This window comes from Ambystoma mexicanum, chromosome 8 (assembly GCF_040938575.1).
Source record: "Ambystoma mexicanum isolate Mex_15411 chromosome 8, UKY_AmexF1_1, whole genome shotgun sequence".
NCBI classification, from domain to species: domain Eukaryota; kingdom Metazoa; phylum Chordata; class Amphibia; order Caudata; family Ambystomatidae; genus Ambystoma; species Ambystoma mexicanum.
This window is the reverse complement of record NC_090929.1, coordinates 319,983,952-320,009,046: the sequence shown is the minus strand read 5'-3', so window position 1 is coordinate 320,009,046 and position 25,095 is coordinate 319,983,952.

Sequence of the window (25,095 nt, the reverse complement as noted above, 5' to 3'; positions counted from 1 at the left end):
CAGGGGCACCTGCCAGCAGGCCCCCACTCATGTCCCCCTGCACCCCCACACCCCAGCAGTCAGGGGCACCTGCCAGCAGGCCCCCACTCATGTCCCACTCATGTCCCCCTGCACCCTCACCCCCAGCAGTCAGGGGCCCCTGCCAGCAGGCCCCCGCTCATGTCCCACTCATGTCCCCCTGCATCCCCACCCCCCAGCAGTCAGGGGCACCTGCCAGCAGGCCCCCACTCATGTCCCCCAGCATCCCCACCCCCCAGCAGTCAGGAGCACCTGCCAGCAGGCCCCCACTCATGTCCCCCTGCACCCTCACCCTCCAGCAGTCAGGGACCCCTGTCAGCAGGCCCCCACTCATGTCCCACTCATGTCCCCCTGCACCCCCATCCCCCAGCAGTCAGGGGCACCTGCCAGCAGGCCCCCACTCATGTCCCCATGCACCCCACCCCCTAGCAGTCAGGGGCACCTGCCAGCAGGCCCCCACTCATGTCCCACTCATGTCCCCCTGCATCCCCATCCCCAGCAGTCAGGGGGACCTGCCAGCAGGCCCCCACTCATGTCCCACTCATGTCCCCCTGCACCACCACCCCCCAGCAGTCAGGGGCCCCTGCCAGCTAGCCCCCACTCATGCCCCCCACTCATGTCCTCCTGCACCCCCACCCCCCATCAGTCAGGAGCACCTGCCAGCAGGCCCCCACTCATGTCCCCCTGCACCCCCACCCCCAGCAGTCAGGGGCCCCTGCCAGACGGCCCCCACTCATGTCCCACTCATGTCCCCCTGCACCCCCACCCCCCAGCAGTCAGGGGCACCTGCCAGCAGTCCCCCACTCATGTCCCCCTGCACCTCCACCCCCCAGCAGTCAGAGGCACCTGCCAGCAGGCCCCCACTCATGTTCCACTCATGTGCCCCTGCACACCCACCCCCCAGCAGTCAGGGGCACCTGCCAGCAGGCCCCCACTCATGTCCCCCAGCGCCCCCACCCCCCAGCAGTCAGGAGCACCTGCCAGCAGGCCCCCACTCATGTCCCCCTGCACCCCCACCCCCAGCAGTCAGGGGCCCCTGCCAGCAGGCCCCCACTCATGTCCCACTCATGTCCCCCTGCACCCCCACCCCCCAGCAGTCAGGGGCACCTGCCAGCAGGCCCCCACTCATGTTCCACTCATGTCCCCCTTCACCCCCACCCCCCAGCAGTCAGGGGCACCTGCCAGCAGGCCCCCACTCATGTCCCACTCATGTCCCCCTGCATCCTCACCCCCAGCAGTCAGGGGCCCCTGCCAGCAGGCCCCCACTCATGTCCCACTCTTGTCCCCCTGCATCCCCACCCCCCAGCAGTCAGGGGCACCTGCCAGCAGGCCCCCACTCATGTCCCCCAGCATCCCCACCCCCAGCAGTCAGGAGCACCTGCCAGCAGGCCCCCACTCATGTCCCCCTGCACCCCCACCCTCCAGCAGTCAGGGGCCCCTGTCAGCAGGCCCCCACTCATGTCCCACTCATGTCCCCCTGCACCCCCATGCCCCCAGCAGTCAGGGGTGCCTGCCAGCAGGCCCCCACTCATGTCCCCATGCACCCCCACCCCCCAGCAGTCAGGGGCACCTGCCAGCAGGCCCCCACTCATGTCCCCCTGCACCCCACCCCCTAGCAGTCAGGGGCACCTGCCAGCAGGCCCCCACTCATGTCCCACTCATGTCCCCCTGCACCCCACCCCCCAGCAGTCAGGGGCACCTGCCAGCAGGCCCCCACTCATGTCCCCCTGCACCCCACACCCTAGCAGTCAGGGGCACCTGCCAGCAGGCCCCCACTCATGCCCCACTCATGTCCTCCTGCACCCCCACCCCCCAGCAGTCAGGGGCACCTGCCAGCAGGCCCCCACTCATGTCCCCCTGCACCTCCACCCCCAGCAGTCAGGGGCCCCTGCCAGCAGGCCCCCACTCATGTCCCACTCATGTCCCCCTGCACCCCCACCACCCAGCAGTCAGGGGCACCTGCCAGCAGGCCCCCACTCATGTCCCCCTGCACCCCCACCCCCCAGCAGTCAGGGGCACCTGCCAGCAGGCCCCCACTCATGTCCCACTCATGTCCCCCTGCACCCTCACCCCCAGCAGTCAGGGGCCCCTGCCAGCAGGCCCCCGCTCATGTCCCACTCATGTCCCCCTGCATCCCCACCCCCCAGCAGTCAGGGGCACCTGCCAGCAGGCCCCCACTCATGTCCCCCAGCATCCCCACCCCCCAGCAGTCAGGAGCACCTGCCAGCAGGCCCCCACTCATGTCCCCCTGCACCCCCACCCCCCAGCAGTCAGGGGCACCTGCCAGCAGGCCCCCACTCATGTCCCCCTGCACCCCACCCCCTAGCAGTCAGGGGCACCTGCCAGCAGGCCCCCACTCATGTCCCACTCATGTCCCCCTGCATCCCCATCCCCAGCAGTCAGGGGCACCTGCCAGCAGGCCCCCACTCATGTCCCACTCATGTCCCCCTGCACCACCACCCCCCAGCAGTCAGGGGCCCCTGCCAGCTAGCCCCCACTCATGCCCCCCACTCATGTCCTCCACCCCCACCCCCCAGCAGTCAGGGGCACCTGCCAGCAGGCCCCCACTCATGTCCCCCTGCACCCCCACCCCCCAGCAGTCAGGGGCACCTGCCAGCAGGCCCCCACTCATGTCCCCCTGCACCTCCACCCCCCCAGCAGTCAGGGGCACCTGCCAGCAGGCCCCCACTCATGTCCCACTCATGTCCCCCTGCATCCTCACCCCCAGCAGTCAGGGGCCCCTGCCAGCAGGCCCCCACTCATGTCCCACTCATGTCTCCCTGCATCCCCACCCCCCAGCAGTCAGGGGCACCTGCCAGCAGGCCCCCACTCATGTCCCCCAGCATCCCCACCCCCCAGCAGTCAGGAGCACCTGCCAGCAGGCCCCCACTCATGTCCCCCTGCACCCCCACCCTCCAGCAGTCAGGGGCCCCTGTCAGCAGGCCCCCACTCATGTCCCACTCATGTCCCCCTGCAACCCCACCCCCCAGCAGTCAGGGGCGCCTGCCAGCAGGCCCCCACTCATGTTCCACTCAGGTCCCCCTGCACACCCACCCCCCAGCAGTCAGGGGCACCTGCCAGCAGGCCCCCACTCATGTCCCACTCATGTCCCCCTGCATCCTCACCCCCAGCAGTCAGGGGCCCCTGCCAGCAGGCCCCCACTCATGTCCCACTCATGTCCCCCTGCATCCCCACCCCCCAGCAGTCAGGGGCACCTGCCAGCAGGCCCCCACTCATGTCCCCCAGCATCCCCACCCCCCAGCAGTCAGGAGCACCTGCCAGTAGGCCCCCACTCATGTCCCCCTGTACCCCCACCCTCCAGCAGTCAGGGGCCCCTGTCAGCAGGCCCCCACTCATGTCCCACTCATGTCCCCCTGCAACCCCACCCCCCAGCAGTCAGGGGCGCCTGCCAGCAGGCCCCCACTCATGTCCCCATGCACCCCCACCCCCCAGCAGTCAGGGGCACCTGCCAGCAGGCCCCCACTCATGTCCCCCTGCACCCCACCCCCTAGCAGTCAGGGGCACCTGCCAGCAGGCCCCCACTCATGTCCCCCTGCATCCCCACCCCCAGCAGTCAGGGGCACCTGCCAGCAGGCCCCCACTCATGTCCCACTCATGTCCCCTGCACCCCCACCCCCCAGCAGTCAGGGGCACCTGCCAGCAGGCCCCCACTCATGTCCCACTCATGTCCCCCTGCACCACCACCCCCCAGCAGTCAGGGGCCCCTGCCAGCAAGCCCCCACTCATGCCCCACTCATGTCCCCCTGCACCCCCACCCCCCAGAAGTCAGGGGCACCTGCCAGCAGGCCCCCACTCATGTCCCACTCATGTCTCCCTGCACCCCCACCCCCAGCAGTCAGGGGCCCCTGCCAGCAGGCCCCCACTCATGTCCCACTCATGTCCCCCTGCACCCCCACCCCCCAGCAGTCAGGGGCACCTGCCAGCAGGCCCCCACTGATGTCCCCCTGCACCCCCACCCCCAGCAGTCAGGGGCCCCTGCCAGCAGGCCCCCGCTCATGTCCCACTCATGTCCCCCTGCACCCCCACCCCCAGCAGTCAGGGGCCCCTGCCAGCAGGCCCCCACTCATGTCCCACTCATGTCCCCCTGCACCCTCACCCCCAGCAGTCAGGGGCCCCTGCCAGCAGGCCCCCGCTCATGTCCCACTCATGTCCCCCTGCATCCCCACCCCCCAGCAGTCAGGGGCACCTGCCAGCAGGCCCCCACTCATGTCCCCCAGCATCCCCACCCCCCAGCAGTCAGGAGCACCTGCCAGCAGGCCCCCACTCATGTCCCCCTGCACCCCCACCCTCCAGCAGTCAGGGGCCCCTGTCACCAGGCCCCCACTCATGTCCCACTCATGTCCCCCTGCACCCCCACCCCCCAGCAGTCAGGGGCGCCTGCCAGCAGGCCCCCACTCATGTCCCCCTGCACCCCCACCCCCCAGCAGTCAGGGTCACCTGCCAGCAGGCCCCCACTCATGTCCCCCTGCACCCCACCCCCTAGCAGTCAGGGGCACCTGCCAGCAGGCCCCCACTCATGTCCCACTCATGTCCCCCTGCATCCCCACCCCCAGCAGTCAGGGGCACCTGCCAGCAGGCCCCCACTCATGTCCCACTCATTTCCCCCTGCATCCCCACCCCCAGCAGTCAGGGGCACCTTCCAGCAGGCCCCCACTCATGTCCCACTCATGTCCCCCTGCACCCCCACCCCCCAGCAGTCAGGGGCACCTGCCAGCAGGCCCCCACTCATGTCCCACTCATGTCCCCCTGCACCACCACCCCGCAGCAGTCAGGGGCCCCTGCCAGCTAGCCCCCACTCATGCCCCACTCATGTCCTCCTGCACCCCCACCCCCCAGCAGTTAGGGGCACCTGCCAGCAGGCCCCCACTCATGTCCCCCTGCACCCCCACCCCCAGCAGTCAGGGGCCCCTGCCAGCAGGCCCCCACTCATGTTCCACTCATGTCCCCCTGCACCCCCACCCCCCAGCAATCAGGGGCACCTGCCAGCAGGCCCCCACTCATGTCCCCCTGCACCTCCACCCCCCAGCAGTCAGGGGCACCTGCCAGCAGGCCCCCACTCATGTCCCACTCATGTCCCCTTGCACCCTCACCCCCAGCAGTCAGGGGCCCCTGCCAGCAGACCCCCGCTCATTTCCCACTCATGTCCCCCTGCATCCCCACCCCCCAGCAGTCAGGGGCACCTGCCAGCAGGCCCCCACTCATGTCCCCCAGCATCCCCACCCCCCAACAGTCAGGAGCACCTGCCAGCAGGCCCCCACCCATGTCCCCCTGCACCCCCACCCTCCAGCAGTCAGGGGCCCCTGTCAGCAGGCCCCCACTCATGTCCCACTCATGTCCCCCTGCACCCCCATCCCCCAGCAGTCAAGGGTACCTGCCAGCAGGCCCCCACTCATGTCCCCCTGCACCCCCACCCCCCGCAGGCAGGGGCACCTGCCAGCAGGCCCCCACTCATTTCCCCCTGCACCCCACCCCCTAGCAGTCAGGGGCACCTGCCAGCAGGCCCCCACTCATGTCCCACTCATGTCCCCCTGCATCCCCACCCCCCAGCAGTCAGGGGCACCTGCCAGCAGGCCCCCACTCATGTTCCACTCATGTCCCCCTGCACCCCCACCCCCCAGCAGTGAAATGGCGATTCCATGGCACAAACCAAAAGTCAATTATGTACATCAACACATGTCCGCCACACAAAGGCAGGCGGTAGCGTCCCTGCGCATTAAAAAAATGTGCGCTATCAAAAAGCACGTATATACAGCTCTGATGAATTTCCCATACTGTGGCCCTCTAGGACAAATGACATGCAAAGGGGTACGCGACAAACACGGACAACCGCAGTGTCAACAATAGCATGTATTTCGTGGGTGCGCGGGAAGTTTCACACGCGATTGTGCCTGGGTGAGCGGGGTACGTGTACTTCAGGGGCTTCCGGGAAGTTGGGCTCGTGGGAAGTTGGGCTCGCGTGAAGTTTTACACGTGATTGAGCCTCTGCGAGCGAGGTACGTGTAAATCTGGGCTGGGTGGGGAAGTACAGGAGGCAAATGCGCAGAACGCTCACACGCATGCGCCAAAAAAGACGCGATAATCCGGAAACACGTACGCCAGCAGGAAGCAGGCGTACGTGGACCCGCGCAGCATAAAAGTGCGCGCAAACAACAAGCAAGCTCAGACGCCAGGATGAACATACCGTTCCTCGCAGCAGTGGTCGTGGGACACCGCAGGAGGAGGAGGAGGATAGTCAGGCCCAGAATTTTCACACCCAGAACCAGCCTTTTTGGCATGCCTGATGACCAGGTCTATGGGAGGTACAGGTTTCTACCTCACATAATACTCGACCTGGTCAGTGAGTGGGAGGATGACCTCACATCACCCACCCTCTGCTCCCAAGCACTCAGCCCCCTGGAGAAGGTCCTCAATGTACTGCACTTTTTGGCCACCGGGTCATTTCAGCAGACAAGTGCCATAGTGGGGGGGGTGTCACAGGCCACACAGTCACGCTGACTACACCAGGTCTTGGCCATCATGAATGCACGCCCATCAGTGCGCAGGCACATATACCTGCCCAGAACACCTGCCGAAAGGCAGGCTGTCGTCCAGGATTTCTATGGGGTGGCACAATTCCCCAAAGTCCTAGGTGCCATTGAATGCACCCATGTGGCCCTACGTCCCCCCAGGGCATCAGAGCACATCTATAGAAACCGCAAGCACTGGCATTCCATCAACGTGCAGGTAGTATGTGATGCCAAGGGAATCATCACCTCAGTATATGCCAACTATCCAGGGTCCACCCACAACAGTTTCATTTACAGAATGTCAACCCTAAACCGGGACCTAGAAGCTGGGCGGCATGGCGATACATGGCTGCTTGGTGAGTATAAATGCCACAGCACATGCATGCATGCCAGATACTGAGTAATGTCACAACCCCACTAATGATACCCATCACCACCTCCCCAAGGGACAGTGCCTACCCTCTGAGCACCCACATGATGACGCCAATTCGGAACCCCACCACGCCACCCGAGGTAAGATACAACACAGCCCATATTGCAACCCGGGGCATAGTGGAGCACACATTCGGAGTGCTCAAGTCACGCTTTTGCTCTCTTGACCTTTCTGGTGGGCAGCTGTTATACGCTCCCCCAGTAGTGTGCAGGATCATAGTGGCAGCATGTGTCCTGCACAACGTTGCAACACGCCGGGGCCTGCCGGTGGACATGGTGGTGCCCCCACATCCTCAACCACATGCACGCCCGCTGTGCATGGGAGGGGAAAGGGCACAGGGTGAGGCAGCCCGAACACAGCTGGTGGCTAATTACTTCACTTAGAATCACACCCCTGTGGAGTGCACACAGCCCTGCCACATACCAGCTGACAATCAATAATGATGACATGAGGGACAGTCAACTGTCACAACCATACCATCCTGGGATTGGTCACCTGGAAGTGTCACAATGTGTGCATCCCTACCTACAGAAACACCACCAATGCTGTGTCATCAAAAGACACATATGCTGCGAAATGCATGACCCCCTTGCAAAATACAACATGAGAACAGTGCCATGTCACCCAACCCCTCCCCAGCACTGCCACCCAACACACCATGGCATGTCATGCTATGTGAGATCAAACAAAGTAATCCCAAAAACCTGACACAAGTGTCACAAGGTACAGTGTCCCTAATGGAAACTGGCCACACACAATATGCTCCTAGTAATGTTGAACTAACAACACACATGACCAAATACTTACCAACTAAACAATGCATCTAGACAAGTTCAAACATTTCTAAAACATGACAGTACTAAGTTAAAGTAGTCGTAGTCACACAACCTGAATATGCCACCACATCTCCCCCTTCAAACTGTAGTCTTGCAGCCTTCAAAACTGGTCTGTGTACTGCATACAATATGAACTCCATCTCCAAAGTAGACGGCCTTGTGAAGACATGAGGAATGAACCTGCAAATTCAGAGGGAGACATGGAAGCAAAATCATACATTAATACACCATGCAGTGTACAATACAACAACAATATACCCAAGGAATGTCTACACAGTATTGACTACAGACTGCCTACACAGCTCATGGGAGCCCAACGTCAATGTGTACATCACTGTCACTTGGTCACACTCGTTGCAAGCCCATGGAAACGGGAAACAGGAGGGGTGTGTGTCTCACAAACCCAAGCATCTAACCCAAACTCAGGACAAGCCTGCATGTGCCCAGCCGGAATACAGTGGATGCCCACAGGAGCCACACAAGGCAACACACTGTCAAAATGTTTTTCAAAAATCAAAATTCAAAAATCAAAAATGGCCATGTGGAGGCTGGGGGGGAGGCCACCCAGGAGGTCCGAGGACAGGGTGCGCACCAACAGCCACCTGTGTGGATTTTGGGAAAAAAACACCTCCATGGGCTCATGGCCTGCACGGCTATGCCATTGTGGGAGAACTGCTGCCGTCGCTCTCATGACCCTCTGCTGCTGCATCAGGAGGTGGTGGTGCTATGGGAGGCAGCCCACGCAAAGCCCTGGTATGGTCCTCCATGGCAGCAAGCATGTGGGTGTGGAAGGTCTCGTTCTGGAGGATTATAGTGCGGAGATCCCCATGCAACACCTGACGTGATGCCCGGATCTCCTCCCGATTTGCCCGCATCTCAGCTGAGAGCGTACTTGTGAGGTGCTCCAGCCGCTGTTCTGCCCTAAAATTAGCGGAAGTCTCAAGCTCAAGAAGAGTCTGCCTGAGGTTATGGAGTTCTTCACTCAGGGCTTCCCTGTGGGCCTGGGACTCTATTGAGATGGATTGGCGCAGAGTCTCCAGTGCCGCCCATCGGTTCCTGTTGGACGCCAACATGTCTTCCCTGTGTGATTGGCAAATGGAGTCTGTTGCCTGCTGTAGTTGCTCCATCTGCCTTTCAGGGGGGATAATGGAAGTGGCCACCCTCTCCATTGACTGAGCCATAATTTCAACTGATGCTGCCTGTTGGGTTGCCATAGCGTACATGGAGTTCTCCCATACGCTATTGCCTGGTGGCGTAGGGCCACCGCGTCGACGGGCACCACACCTGTTTGGGGCAAGGCGATGTGCACCTTGCTGTGCTGGCACCACCTGAGGCTGCAGGACTGCATTCCCCTCTGATCTGTGGCCCAGGAACAGGATCAGATGCAGTGGAGTGTGACCCTGCATCCGTAACCGCCAAAGGCGCCTCTACCAACACTGACATCCCCATAGAGGGATCTAGCCCTGGTGCAGGTGGGTTGGACAGAACAGAATCCCTGCCAGAAACACTTACCTGTGACGGCATATAGGTCTCATCATCCGAATCAGCACCTGTATAGAGGTCTGGGGAGGTGCACCCAGAGATACCCCTGGAAAGTATGGTCTGCAGGAGGATTGGGTTCTCACCCACCACCACACAACGTCCCCCGCTGGTGCCCGGTCGTGCCTGGGATTCCTCCTGGGTCTGCACCATCTCCTCAACCTCAACAGCATCAAGTGCGTCATCCCCTGCAAAAATATGCACACGCATGCACCAAAAAAGACACGTTAATCCGGAAACACGTACGCCAGCAGGAAGCAGGCGTACGTGGACCCGCACAGCATAAAAGTGCGCGCAAACAACAAGCAAGCTCAGACGCCAGGATGAACATACCGTTCCTCGCAGCAGTGGTCGTGGGACACCGCAGGAGGAGGAGGATAGTCAGGCCCAGAATTTTCACACCCAGAACCAGCCTTTTTGGCATGCCTGATGACCAGGTGTATGGGAGGTACAGGTTTCCACTTCACATAATACTCGACCTGGTCAGTGAGTGGAAGGATGACCTCACATCACCCACCCTCTGCTCCCAAGCACTCAGCCCCCTGGAGAAGGTCCTCAATGTACTGCACTTTTTGGCCACCGGGTCATTTCAGCGGACAAGTGCCATAGTGGGGGGGGTATCACAGGCCACGCAGTCATGCTGCCTACACCAGGTCTTGGCCATCATGACTGCACGCCCATCAGTGCGCAGGCACATATACCTGCCCAGAACACCTGCGGAAAGGCAAGCTGTCGTCCAGGATTTCTACGGGGTGGCACAATTCCCCAAAGTCCTAGGTGCCATTGAATGCACCCATGTGGCCCTACGTCCCCCCAGGGCATCAGAGCACATCTATAGAAACCGCAAGCACTGGCATTCCATCAACGTGCAGGTAGTATGTGATGCCAAGGGAATCATCACCTCAGTATACTATCCAGGGTCCACCCACCACAGTTTCATTTACAGAATGTCAACCCTAAACCGGGACCTAGAAGCTGGGCGGCATGGCGATACATGGCTGCTTGGTGAGTATAAATGCCACAACACATGCATGCATGCCAGATACTGAGTAATGTCACAACCCCACTAATGATACCCATCACCGCATCCCCAGGGGACAGTGCCTACCCTCTGAGCACCCACATGATGACGCCAATTCGGAACCCCACCACGCCACCCGAGGTAAGATACAACACAGCCCATATTGCAACCCGGGGCATAGCGGAGCACACATTAGGAGTGCTCAAGTCACGCTTTCGCTCCCTTGACCGTTCTGTTATACGCTCCCCCAGTAGTGTGCAGGATCATAGTGGCAGCATGTGTCCTGCACAACGTTGCAACATGCCGGGGCCTGCCGGTGGACATGGTGGTGCCCCCACATCCCCAACCACATGCACGCCCGCTGTGCATGGGAGGGGAAAGGGCACAGGGTGAGGCAGCCCGAACACAGCTGGTGGCTAATTACTTCACTTAGAATCACACCCCTGTGGAGTGCACACAGCCCTGCCACATACCAGCTGACAATCAATGATGATGACATGAGGGACAGTCAACTGTCACAACCATACCATCCTGAGATTGGTCACCTGGAAGTGTCACAATGTGTGCATCCCTACCTACAGAAACACCACCAATGCTGTGTCATCAAAAGACACATATGCTGCGAAATGCATGACCCCTTGCAAAATACAACATGAGAACAGTGCCATGTCACCCAACCCCTCCCCAGCACTGCCACCCAACACACCATGGCATGTCATGCTATGTGAGATCAAACAAAGCAATCCCAAAAACCTGACACAATTGTCACAAGGTACAGTGTCCCTAATGGAAACTGGCCACACACAATATGCTCCTAGTAATGTTGAACTAACAACACACATGACCAAATACTTACCAACTAAACAATGCATCTAGACAAGTTCAAACATTTCTAAAACATGACAGTACTAAGTTAAAGTAGTCGTAGTCACACAACCTGAATATGCCACCACATCTCCCCCTTCAAACTGTAGTCTTGCAGCCTTCACAAATGGTCTGTGTACTGCATACAACATGAACTCCATCTCCAAAGTAGACGGCCTTGTGAAGACATGAGGAATGAACCTGCAATTTCAGAGGGAGACATGGAAGCAAAATCATACATTAATACACCATGCAGTGTACAAAACAACAACAATATACCCAAGGAATGTCTACACAGTATTGACTACAGACTGCCCACACAGCTTATGGGAGCCCAACGTCACTGTGTACATCACTGTCACTTGGTCACACTCTTTGCAAGCCCATGGAAACGGGAAACAGGAGGGGTGTGTGTCTCACAAACCCAAGCATCTAACCCAAACTCAGGACATGCCTGCATGTGCCCAGCCGGAATACAGTGGATGCCCACAGGAGCCACACAAGGCAACACACTGTCAAAATGTTTTTCAAAAATCAAAATTCAAAAATCAAAAATGGCCATTCGGGGGCTGGGGGGGGGCCACCCAGGAGGTCCGAGGACAGGGTGTGCACCAACAGCCACCTGTGTGGATGTTGGGGAAAAAAAATACCTACATGGGCTCATGGCCTGCACGGCTATGCCAATGTGGGAGAACTGCTGCTGTCGCTCTCATGACCCTCTGCTGCTGCATCAGGAGGTGGTGGTGCTATGGGAGGCAGCCCACACAAAGCCCTGGTATGGTCCTCCATGGCAGCAAGCATGTGGGTGTAAAAGGTCTCGTTCTGGCGGATTATAGTGCAGAGATCCCCATGCAACACCTGACGTGATGCCCGGATCTCCTCCCGATTTGCCCGCATCTCAGCTGAGAGCGTACTTGTGAGGTGCTCCAGCCGCTGTTCTGCCCTAAAATTAGTGGAAGTCTCAAGCTCAAGAAGAGTCTGCCTGAGGTTATGGAGTTCTTCACTCAGGACTTCCCTGTGGGCCTGGGGCTCTATTGAGATGGATTAGCGCAGAGTCTCCAGTGCTGCCCGTCGGTCCCTGTTGGACGCCAACATGTCTTCCCTGTGTGATTGGCAAATGGAGTCTGTTGCCTGCTGTAGTTGCTCCATCTGCCTTTCAGGGGGGATAATGGAAGTGGCCACCCTCTCCATTGGCTGAGCCATAATTTCAACTGATGCTGCCTGTTGGGTTGCCATAGCGTACATGGAGTTCTCCCATACGCTATTGCCTGGTGGAGTATGGCCACCGCATCGACGGGCACCACACCTGTTTGGGGCAAGGCGATGTGCACCTTGCTGTGCTGGCACCGCCTGAGGCTGCAGGACTGCATTCCCCTCTGATCTGCTGGCCCAGGAACAGGATCAGATGCAGTGGAGTGTGACCCTGCATCCGTAACCGCCAAAGGCACCTCTACCAACACTGACATCCCCATAGAGGGATCTAGCCCTGGTGCAGGTGGGTTGGACAGAACAGAATCCCTGCCAGAAACACTTACCTTTGACGGCACATTGGTCTCATCATCCGAATCATCACCTGAATAGAGGTCTGGGGAGGTGCACCCAGAGATACCCCTGGAAAGTATGGTCTGCAGGAGGATTGGGTTCTCACCCACCACCACACCACGTCCCCCACTGGTGCCCGGTCGTGCCTGGGATTCCTCCTGGGTCTGCACCATCTCCCTAACCTCAACAGCATCAAGTGCGTCATCCCCTGCAAAAACATGAAAGAGAAAAAATGGAAACAGGCATTAGCACCATAGCACACAAATAGGTCTGTCAAGCTATAGAACAAGTACATGATTCACACATGTCCCACATGACTATAACCCTCCCATGCCTGCTGTAACGCTCACCTGACTCCCACGGAGGCGCTGGCCTGGTTTGCGCTGCTGTGACCTCTTCTAAGGTGATGCGCAGGGTTCGGAAGACGGACTGGACCGGGCCCCCAAATCTGACTTGTCTGGCTCGCAGAAGTATCCTTCTGTAGGCGAAAATAGGGGATTAACTGTCTGCGGGGTAATGCAATCATCCTCCCACTTTCCCCTCTCACCCTCCTCGAAACCCTTCTGTGATTCCTCGTAGCGTCTCACCTTAGGGTCTGGAAGGACGAGCTCTCCATCCTGCTTCTGATGCAGGGGCGCGTTGGTATTCAGTTACTTCACTGGATTTTCAGATTGGTGAGAACCAAACTTGCTTGGCTTCCAGGTAAGTTTTTTGATAAGAGGTTCCCCTTGTGTCCATGCATTAATGTACTAATGCTAGTGTCTTTTTCCCCATAGGGGCCGGGGTATGGAATGCCGGGGAACAGGCACCGACCCGAGATGAGAGGTGAAATCCTTGTAGAAATTAGGTAAGTCTTTAATGAGCGTTTTTTGGTAATGTCTTTTCATTCGCTCATTAACGCTGATGTCTCTTTTCCCCTTAGGGGCCGGGGTCCGGAAATGCCAGGATGCGGCGCGGACCCGAAATGAAGAGGGAATGAATCAACAGGTAAGTCTTAACATGGAGATTTAGCTTTCCTTATTCACTTCTCTCTCTCACCTTTTGTTCTGGTCTTTTTCTCCCTAGGCACTGGGGCGTGACTGCGAATCCGGATGATCGCTGCTGAACATGGAGGCGCCCTGTAAAGGTGAGTGGAATGCGGCGCTGCAGCGATCGACGCGATGAGCTTTTAAATAAAAGTCTTCCTTTTCAGGATTGTCGGCGAGATGTCTCCGGGATGCGGATTTAGCAGGTAAGGACTTTTCCTTCTTCTGTTCTCTTCTTCTCTTCCTTTGCAGGTGATCCAGGATGCTGGCAGGCGTGGCAGAAGTCAGGATGCAGGAGCAGACATGGTGAGCGTCCAGCTGCTAGATGCAGAACAACGCAAAGCACGTGTGGCTGTTCGGGTGGGGTTTAAATAGCCTTGGAAGAAGTTCCAGGTATGTATCCTTCCTCCAATCAGGTATGTATCCTTCCCCGGCCACGCCCGGATGGTAAATTAGTCCCACAGGTAAAGTAGTTCCTTTCAGGCCTCAAGGAGGCCGGGATCCTGCAGCATGGTCTGCATCAGGTAAGTGCACCCAAGCACTTCCATAATGAGCCTGGCGCCTATGGCACCAGGACTGATATCTTTTATGAGCCTGGCGCCATAGGCGCCAGGACACTGTCCAAAGGGCCCCTATATGGGGTTGCTGGGTCCTTCCTTGGGGACTGGATGTCCGCTTTCGGGGACACAGGGCTTGAACCGGCTCCCCGGGAGCGGGCATCATGACACATGCACTGTCACTGAGTAGTAAGGGGAGGCAAAAGGCAGACACTGATGACACCAATATGGGAGAGCAACACATTTGCTGCATGCTGGGTAGCACTGCCATCACATATTGGCCTGTGAGTGGCATGTCCAATACACATACATGACACATGGCAGCACACAGATGGCATTTAGCATAGCCATGGTACATTTGACAAGTACAGCCATATGTCAATGATTGAGTACTGTCACCCATCCATGTGAGATGGACATGATGACATGAAAAATGCTGCATACTGTGACTAAGTACACATGTACCACTCGTGCAACACATGCCAGGTACAAGAATACAGTAATAGTTGTCTGATCTATTTTCCGTCACATTGACATCACAGGAAACATCTGTCATTTTCCACATGCAAACAGGCATTCATCTAAACATTTGTGCTGGCCAATACTCCATCAGACTGAATGGTCTCATTGTGTACATAACCAGGTAAAGCATTGCCCCAGTGTGGCCAGTAAACAATGACCGAAGCATATCACATATGTCACAAAATGGTTGATAAATGTCTAGCAAAAAAGGGGAGAGTGGAAAATATTATCCTGAAGGCACACTTACAAATTCTGACCAATGTAGTTGCAAGATGGCAGTACAAGGTCAACTGCACAATTGTGGACCTAATAGGATACTGTGGGCAGAAGGGATGCAGTCATAGCCAAATACAAGGCACGTGATCCTATGTGAGGAAGGAAATGGGTGGCCCATAACACTCTGAGGTACACACCCTCACCTGGCACTCAATCAGAACCCGTCAATCAAACAACATACACATGCACTGCACACACACGCATGGGCACTCACAGGACAATGTGTCATAATCAGGTTGTTCTCGCACACCTCGGATCTGTTCCTCTGTGACGAAGATCCCAGCAACAGACTCATGGGGCCTCATTACGACCCTGGCGGTAAGGGGTTTACGCCAGCGTTAGCTGCGCCGACCCCTTACCGCCAATTACGAGGTCCCTTAGCGCCATGGCGCTTTTAACACCTGCTTTTAGCAGGTGTTAAAATCCATGGCGCTAAGGGACCATGGAGTTAATTACGCCACCGTAATTTACGGTGGCGTAATTAACGCCTTCCCCACTCCCATTATGCCCTATGGGGCAAAAATGGGAATGGGGAAGGGTAAATGGGGATTGGGGACTTACCGCCCCGCCAAGGTCGGAATGGGGCGGTAAGTCCGCCAACCACCATGGCGTAAACGTAGTTTACGCCATGGTGGTAAAGTCACGGCCCAGGCGGTAACTTACCGCCTTGGTCGTAATGAGGCCCATGTTCAGTGAGTTCGTTGTCCTCTTGTGGAGACCCACTGCCAGTCACCAGAGTAGCGGCATGACTTGAGGCCAGCTTGTCCTTTGCTCTGCATTTCAGGTCGTTCCACCGCTTGTAGCAATCATCAGCTGAGCGCCTCACAAATCCAAGGGCACTTATGTGGTTGGCGATGGTCTGCCAGTGTGCCTTCCGTTGACCAGGTGTGGTCTTGGACCCTGCAGTCACCACCATTTCGTGGCTATGTTGCAGCACATAGCCCACAAGTGCATTAAGCTCCGCGTCATTAAAGCAAGGCTTCCTTGACGTGCCGGACTGTGTAGCCGTGCCTGGGGTCTCAGCCTGTCGTGCCAGAGCACCCTTCTTCCTCTTTTTAGAAGGTGGAGCGGAGCCAGAGTGGCTAACACCGCTCTGGTCAGTAGGGGCAGAATCACTGGTGGACTGGGTTGTTGGAGTGTGCAAATGTACATTGACCATAGGACTTGGTGCAGGCTTTGTCTGAAGTGTGATGTTGGCAGGAGGAACATCAGTATGATGGACCAGGACCGACACTGTCTTGGCTGGGAGAGTCAGAGCTGGGGCGGATGGAGTTGCAGCTGCCCCTGCAGCCTCACCACCCTGCATACTTGGGGCAGCAGATGACATAGCTGCCCCAGATCCACGTGCCTTGGTGACAACTTGCACCACCACACATGGCCTAAACTTGCTGACCTGGAAGTCAGCCAGGGAGTCATCCTGTGCCAGGTCAGGTGCCACAATGGGCAGGAGCTGAGCTGGGATGGTCTCAGCTACGTTTCCCTCAACCATGGGGGGGGGGGGCATGGGTATCCCTGATTGGTCCTCCACACATTGGGGTCTAGGGGCACCCTGCAAATCCTGGCCACGTCCCCTACCGCGCCCACCACGTCCAGCTTTTGAAGGTCGGCCACCTTTGCCTCCCTTACCGCTTGGTCACCTCCCAACCATGGCACTGATGTTGTTGTGCGTTTGGGAGTAGCAGTAAACTATTGTCCTGGGCAATTGGGGGTCAAAGGGGTAGGGTACTAGATGGAATTCGTACCCTAGTGCTCTAACAAGGCTCTCTGTGACCCCTGGGGGAAGATGACGGGTCACGCAACGCACAGGCAGCCCAAAAACAAAAATCAACGTGCATGCAACCCCTCGTAGACCACGTGCGTGGAAAAATGAACCCGCACTATGCTGTGGCACCCAGAAACACAAAAAGAAGCGTACGCGTAACACATGCAGCCTACAATGACCTCTGAAGGGGAGTGCGACACACGGGGCAAGCACAGTTGCTAAGTACGTGCGGAACTCACTGTCTGCCTGGAATAAGAACGTGAAAAATGTGCGCATTGGCAACACCCCTGCCAAAAGAAGAATTGTAAGCTGTCTGAGGAGACAGGACAAAAGGAGAAGTGAACACTGATTGTGAAACAGTCCCAAAAAAAGTAGAAAAATGAAAGCTGTCAGAGGTAACAGGGAGTACAAATTTGAAACGCTGTGAAGTAATCGCGTGTGAACCGACAAGAAGTACAGAATTCACCCACTCGCTCTTCACGAAAAGCACATACAAGAAAATGGCGTTCTACACGTACCTTTTAAACTGGCCCACACGTACATGTCACTTACGCGTGTATGCGTCCTTTCCTCCAATTACACGCGCTGACACTCGGACGTGAAGCTTTTCCACGTGTGCTCTGTCATCACGTGCTATGAGGGAAACACCCGCGCGTGTCACGTCACAGACACGCTTACGCACTAAGGGCCTTTGGTCCAATGAAAACGCGTACGTGCGCTTACGTGCTAAGGGCCTTTCCTGGAATTACACGCTGACGTGCAAGATTTTCACGTGCCAAATCACTCCATATCAAGCTGGCCACGCGTTCACACACGGAAGACCGCGCTCCTGCCCAGAAGGCCGAATTACTGCCCCCAGAGCCCCGAGCACGATCCCACCTGCCATCTGCTGCTGCCTGATTGCCTGCTGCCCACGTGCCCTGCCATTTGCTGCCTGCACATCAGCCAGGGATGCTGTTGCTGTGACCACCCCTGCTGGAACCAAAGACTCCCGACTGCTATTCCATCGCTCCACAGCCCAGCCCCAGGACCCAGTTGCCCACCCACACCTGCCTCTGGGGTTGCCATGTCGGACACTACACCGTCTGGCACCACTGGCAACCCCCAGCCAGAGAGGCAGAGGAGCACCAGCTTCACTGCCACCGAAGTTGGTGTCCTGATGGAGCATTCCTGGGGCAGTATGATGCCTTCTTCGGAAGTTCACGCGCCGACAAGGAAGGACGGACTCGGATCTGGACGGACATTGTGACTGCCATCAACGCAGAGGGGGTGGCGGTCCGCGACTTCTAACATGTCAAGAAGCGCTGGGAGGACTTCAGGTCCAGGACCCTCAACAAGGCCCAGCGCCTCTTGAAGGCAGCGGATGCTAAGGGGCACCGGGGCCACCTGTCGGAACATCAGATGAGGGTCCTGGAACGCATATGCCCAGCGCTCCACGTCCAGGTCCTTGAGAGGCAGACCCATCTGGAGTCGAGCGGTAAGTGTACATGCATACTGATTGGAAGCTGTGCGTGTGTTGGTGTGCCAGTAGTGTGCAGGTTGTACATGTGGTTTTGTAGGGCCATGTATGGATGTGTATGTACAGGGCTGTGAGGCTGACACATGCAAGTCCTTTCATGTGTGAGACACATGGATGGTGTATGTGTGGGTGAGCATGCAGGCCAAATGGAGATGTGTGAGCACACATGTTTGATTACTGTGTATGTAAGTTGGCATGGTTGTGGTGTCACACATGGATGTTGGTTCCAGCTGCATGTATCTGCACCGTGTACATGTGCATGTGTGTGTATTTGACAAGGGTGCAACAGTGATGCAAAATGGATGCATGTGAGACTGATATATAGAAGACTGATTGCCAGATGTGACATGGATGGCAATCTCATCACTGCAACAGTTGGCAGAGGTGAACACATGCATGTAAGTGTGGTGGCGTGTGTGCATGTCTAGTGCACTCCCTGTGTTTCATGTGATGTCTGGCTCACCTTTGGCTGCTCATGCTATTGTATGTGTATGGATGGTGCTGGCTGTTGCAATATGGCTGTTTAATAGCTCATGTGTGTGAGTTGCAATGACATGTGTGTTGGGGATTGTGATGCCATGTCTGAAGTTTGACAATGCCACTCATGTACAACTGTCATGTGTGTATGAGTCCATTGTACAGTGCCCTGATGCCTGTCTCCTATCTCTCGCTGTCTGCAGCATCAACTGATGAAGAGGGTGGAGAAGATGCTGTGGAGCACAGCGGCAGGGATCGCACCGCCAACCGGAGACGCAAGGCCCGGCTCCCCTCCCAGGTTGTCATCTCGTCGGGAGTGAGGAGTCCGGTGCCGCGTCCCAGGTTGCAGCTGCCGAGGGGAGGTCCAAGAGGAAGAGGTTGGAGTTGGACTCCTCAGCAGCCGAAGGGGCAGCTGAGACCCCACAGGGCCCGACAGAGGAAGATGGCACAGAGTCATCCAGGTTGGTGGGGGGTTTGGTGGAGGAGGAGGCCGTGCAAGGGACAGAGACGGGGTCTGGAGGTGGGGATTGCACTGGTGCTAGTGATCCTGTGACTGCATCATCTTGCACCAGCAGGGATACCTACGTCCAGACCCGTTCTCAGGGAGGGGATTGGCTTACACCAACTGGCCTTCCTCTCCCTGCGGATGTGGCTATCCGGCACCAGGTTGAGCCTGTCCTGTGTGGGGTGGCGTTGCGTCAACATGCCATGCAAGCTGACCTGCAGTCTTTTCATGAGGAGACTGCACGACTTCTCGCATGGCTCGTTGACCGCGTTGACCCACTGGGACAGCTCACCAGGGCCAGATTCCTCCGTTTTCTGGACCTTGTTCCGACCCCCTCCTCAACTGAACCCCTTATGCGCCAGTCGTCCTCCATGCCATCTTCCCACCCATGTGTCACCTGGGTGCCCTGTGGAGCTGCCTCTGACCCTGCGGCCAGGCTGGTGGAGGACACATCCCTGCCACAGTCGGGAGTCGGACGTCCAGCAGGGGTGGCCATCTCAACAACTGCACCCCAGCTGGAGGAGGATGTGCAGGCGGCAGGAGCCAGGGCACAGGCAGCGGCACAGCAGCAGCAGCAACAAGGTGGGAGCCATGATGGCTCGGGGCCTTCATCATCGGAGGGGCAGGCATCGGCCGGAGGGCAGGAGGACCCTGGACGGGAAGTGTCTTCCATGTGACAGCGGTTGGGCCAGCAGATAGATGCGGAGCGGCAGCGGGTGGAAGAGGCACGGCTCATGATAGTCAGGGTGGAAAACTCCATGCGTAGGGCCCTGAGGCGGGCCGAGTGCCTTGAGGGCATTCGCAGGGACCTGGAGATCCAGATGTCATCATCTCTGCGAACCCTCGGGCCATGGAAGAGGACCGCCTCCGGGACATCGAGCAGGAGTTCGATGATGCCCTGGCCCGGGACATCACCAAGTGAGGCATTGGACTTGCCCGCTGCCCTTGTAAATAGTTAGTTAGTTAGTATTAGGTTTCCTTTTGTTTTTTCTTTATTTTGGACCGCTTGGACAATGGACCACATTTTTGTATATAGTTTTTTTATTAGGTAGTAGTTTTTGGTAGGTTTCATTTCTTACGTTGGGCTCATGGACCCTGGATTCTTCAATTGTACATAGTTCTACATTGGATTAATCTTTTATAATATTTTTTTTGTGTTCACCATGGAGAAATTGTTTTTACTTTTTATTTTCCCTTCGATTTGATTTTTTGAACTGTGACTTTGGACAACATTTCATTTTGGATTTCTTTTGCTTATGTTTTCTTGATTTTCATAATTTATCGGACATGGACCATTTCTTTTGTTATTTCCATTGTTGTGTGTTTAATTTGATTTACGTTCATGTTATCATTAATATATATTTTTTTATACTTCCATTTGTGGTATCATCTCATTGTTTTCATGCATGCAATGATATGGGTTTTGACATTCACTTGCACCCATTGTGTGTGTGATGGACATGTGTTCATTTACATACTTGCCATTTGGGTTGTATCATGTAATTGGCATTTCTATGTGGGTGGATGCAATACTTGGGTGGGTCTTTGGCATGTGGAGACTGGCCATAAGGGCCAGGGATCTAGATTGTGATGACATGTTGGCTGGGGGACATGTGTTGGGGCCTTCTGGCAGGTGCCCTGCACTGCTGGGGGGTGGGGGTGCAAGGGGACATGAGTGGGACATGAGTGGGGGCCTGCTGGCAGGTGCCCTGCACTGCTGGGGGGTGTGGGTGCAGGGGGACATGAGTGGGGGCCTGCTGGCAGGTGCCCTGCACTGCTTGGGGGGGTGTGCAAGGGGACATGAGTGGGGGCCTCCTGGCAGGTGCCCTGCACTGCTGGGGGGTGGGGGTGCTGGGGGACATGAGTGGGGGCCTGCTGGCAGGTGCCCTGCACTGCTTGGGGGGTGGGTGTGCAAGGGGACATGAGTGGGGGCCTGCTGGCAGGTGCCCTGCACTGCTGGGGGGTGGGGGTGCTGGGGGACATGAGTGGGGGCCTGCTGGCAGGTGCCCTGCACTGCTTGGGGGGTGGGGGTGCAAGGGGACATGAGTGGGGGCCTGCTGGCAGGTGCCCTGCACTGCTGGGGGGTGGGGGTGCTGGGGGACATGAGTGGGGAACTGCAGGCAGATGCCCTGCACTGCTGGGGGGTGGGGGTGCTGGGGGACATGAGTGGGGGCCTGCTGGCAGGTGCCCTGCACTGCTTGGGGGGTGGGGATGCAAGTGGACATGAGTGGGACATGAGTGGGGGCCTGCTGGCAGGTGCCCTGCACTGCTGGGGGGTAGGGGTCCAAGGGGACATGAGTGGGGGCCTGCAGGTGCCCCTCAGTGCTCGGGGGTGGGGGTGCAAGGGGACATGAGTGGGGGCCTGCTGGCAGGTGCCCCTGACTACTGGGGGGTGGGGGTGCACGTACCCTGCTGAAATCGCGTGTGGAACTTCCCGCGCACCCCAGTAATACACGTACCCTTCTGAAATCGCATGTTAAACTTCCCCGGACACCAGAAATACACCTACCCTGCTGAAATCGCGTGTGGAATTTCCCACGCACCCCTGAAATACACGTACCCTGTAGAAATTGCGTGTGGAACTTCCCGCGCACCCCAGTAATACACGTACCCTGCTGAAATCACGTGTTAAATTTCCCCGCACCCCAGAAATACACGTACCCTGCTGAAATCGGGTGTGGAACTTCCAGCGCACTCCAGAAATACACATACCCTGCAGAAATCGCGTGTGGAACTTCCCGCGCACCCCAGTAATACACATACCCTGCTGAAATCGCGTGTTAAACTTCCCCGCACCCCAGAAGTACACGTACCCTGCTGAAATTGCGTGTGGAACTTCCCACGCACCCCAGAAATACTCGTACCCTGCTGAAATTGCGTGTGGAACTTCCCGCGCACCCCAGTAATACACGTAACCTGCTGAAATTGCGTGTTAAACTTCCCTGCACCCCAGAAATACACGTACCCTGCTGAAATCGCGTGTGGAACTTCCTGCGCACCCCAGAAATACACGTACCCTGCTGAAATCGCGTGTGGAACTTCCCGTGCACCCCAGTAATACACATACCCTGCTGAAATCGTGTGTTAAACTTACCAGCACCCCAGAAATACACGTAGCCTGCTGAAATTGCGTGTGGAACTTCCTGCGCACCCCAGTAATACACGTACCCAGCTGAAATCGCGTGTAAAACTTCCCCGCACCCCAGAAATACACGTACCCTGCTGAAATCACGTGTTAAACTTCCTGCGCACCCCAGAAATACACATACCCTGCTGAAATCACGTGTGGAACTTCCTGCGCACCCCTGTAATACACGTACCCTGCTGTAATCGCGTGTTAAACTTCCCCGCACCCCAGAAATACACGTACCCTGCTGAAATCACGTGTGGCACATCCCGCGCACCCCAGTAATACACGTTCCCCGCTCGGCGTTTGCTGTTTGGCAGCTCTGTATACTGGTCCAGGGTTAGCGCAGCCCTTTGTGCTGAATTGGGAATTTTGATGGCTTTTCCTTGCACGAGGGAGTTCTTGGGGGCGTAACTGGCGCTGCTGTAGGGTCGCTGCACCACTCTGCGCCACGGCTGGTTTTGGAGGCTAAAATCCATGAATACGCTGTGCGCGGATATCGATTTTAGCGCACGCGGCTGGCGCAGACATTCGCACGCGCACACTGTGCGCCAGCCGCGTGCGCCACTTTTGTGTGAAATTCTATGAATTACAGCCTTGCCACAGGCCGTTCCATGTGCATATTGTAATTGATAATTTGCCTTCCTGCCTGATTCAGTCGAACTTTGATCACGGATCCCTTGTGCAAATGGATAAGAAGAGATTGTCAACTGATATTGAATTATCAATGTAAATATCACTAACCTGGGCAGACTGCAGTCCGCAACGGAAGCAACTGGCAGAAAATGGAAAATCCCCCGTGGGAATCTTACTCCCTCTCTCCCTGTGAAGAATACCAGTGAGGAGGAAGGCAAGATCCCCAGGGAAACCCTCCTGGGGGAAAAAACCCTGCGTGGCTGGAACTCTTTGGACTGGACGGTAGAAGTCTGGACGGTTCCCTCTAGACGAACTGGAACGCAAAGAGGATCGAAGACCTTACCAAGGAAACAAGACAGGACAGGCAAGTGCCAGCAAGAAAGGCTGCGAGGAAAGGAGAGCACTGAGTATAGGAGATGTGACGTACAAGGAATTTAGAATGGGGTCCTTAATGGAGTCTGGATATTCTCGGAGATCTCCAGAAGTAAAAGGAGTCTGTTCCGGTTTGTTGGAGCTGTCGTGCTAAAGCAAACAGGAATGGAGAGTGATGTGTGAGTCACGGCGGGAGAGAGAGAGCTGGATGGGAAGTATAGTTTTGTTGTACTCACTGACAAGGTTGGAACTCTCGACACGAAACAAATGGTGTATGTGGAATACGGCCAGAGTAAATGCCTGTGGGTATGAGATGCAAAGAGAAGGCAGAAGTTAGTAATAAGAAGGTAAGAGAGTCTGAAGTATCAGAATGTGGATATCCTAGATGCGAACTTACGGAGCGTCGGTAAAGGCAGTAGCGACGCGAAGGCTAGCAACACTTCCTTCCTTATCAGGAGTCACTTGAACAGGTACGGGTACGTCAGATGTACGTGAAACAACTAGACCTTTGTCTTCTACCTGAAGAACCGTCGCTTTGGGAGCCTGCATGAATACATTATGAGCCGTTCTTCCTATTCTCCTACTCTGCCACCATGACCAACATTGATAAAGTCTAACAGATATAGTATATTCCCAGGCATTCCAAGTAATAACATTTTTGACCATAGTAGAGACCTATTGACCCTACCAAATGCTTGGGATAGGTCTATACCTGCCACATACGTCAAAGGAGCATTTTTCTTACATGGATTTTCCAGAAGAAGTGGGAAAATATGTCCTCCCAATTCTGTCCCCATTAGCTTTCTGAAGCCAAATTGCTTGTACTGGAATATTGCCTCCGTTTCTGTCCATTCTTATATCAACCTCAATACCAAACCAGCAAATATCTTAGAGTCGGAATCCAATAGTGCTATGGGCCTATAATTTTGTGGATTACTTCTATCCCCCTTTTTATATATGGGGATGACATAGGAAATTCTCCAAGAGGATGGAATATGCTTTGTTAGAACAATATTCCCGAACAACATAAAGAGGGCATTTGCCCACTGAAATGGATTTGCCTTAAAGATGACATTTGCTAAACCGTTAGGTCCTGCCGCTCTGGATGGATTCGATTTTATTATTTGGGTCATTATCTCAGCGTTCTGGAAAGTAACACTCCCAATCTATTTCATATATTCCAGGGAGAGTTATAGGAGGAATCTTATTTGCTGCATAGATATCACCAAAATGTCCTACCCAAACATCCTATGAGACACTATTCACTTGTGACATCATAAGTGGCGATTCCTTTGAATGCATAAGCTTCCAAAAATATCTAGAGGAGCCATCTTTAAGAGCTCTTGGCATAGACTCACTGTCTAATTGTAACATCTGGACCTTATGTAATTTTAGCCAATTTTTTAGTTTTAGTTTTTCTTTACGAATTTCCATATTTTTTCACTCCCAGGAAATAGGAAGAATTTTAATTTTCCGGATGTTTTTGTTACACAGTTTTTTATGTTCGTTAACTAGATGGTCAAAAACGTGTAGATGT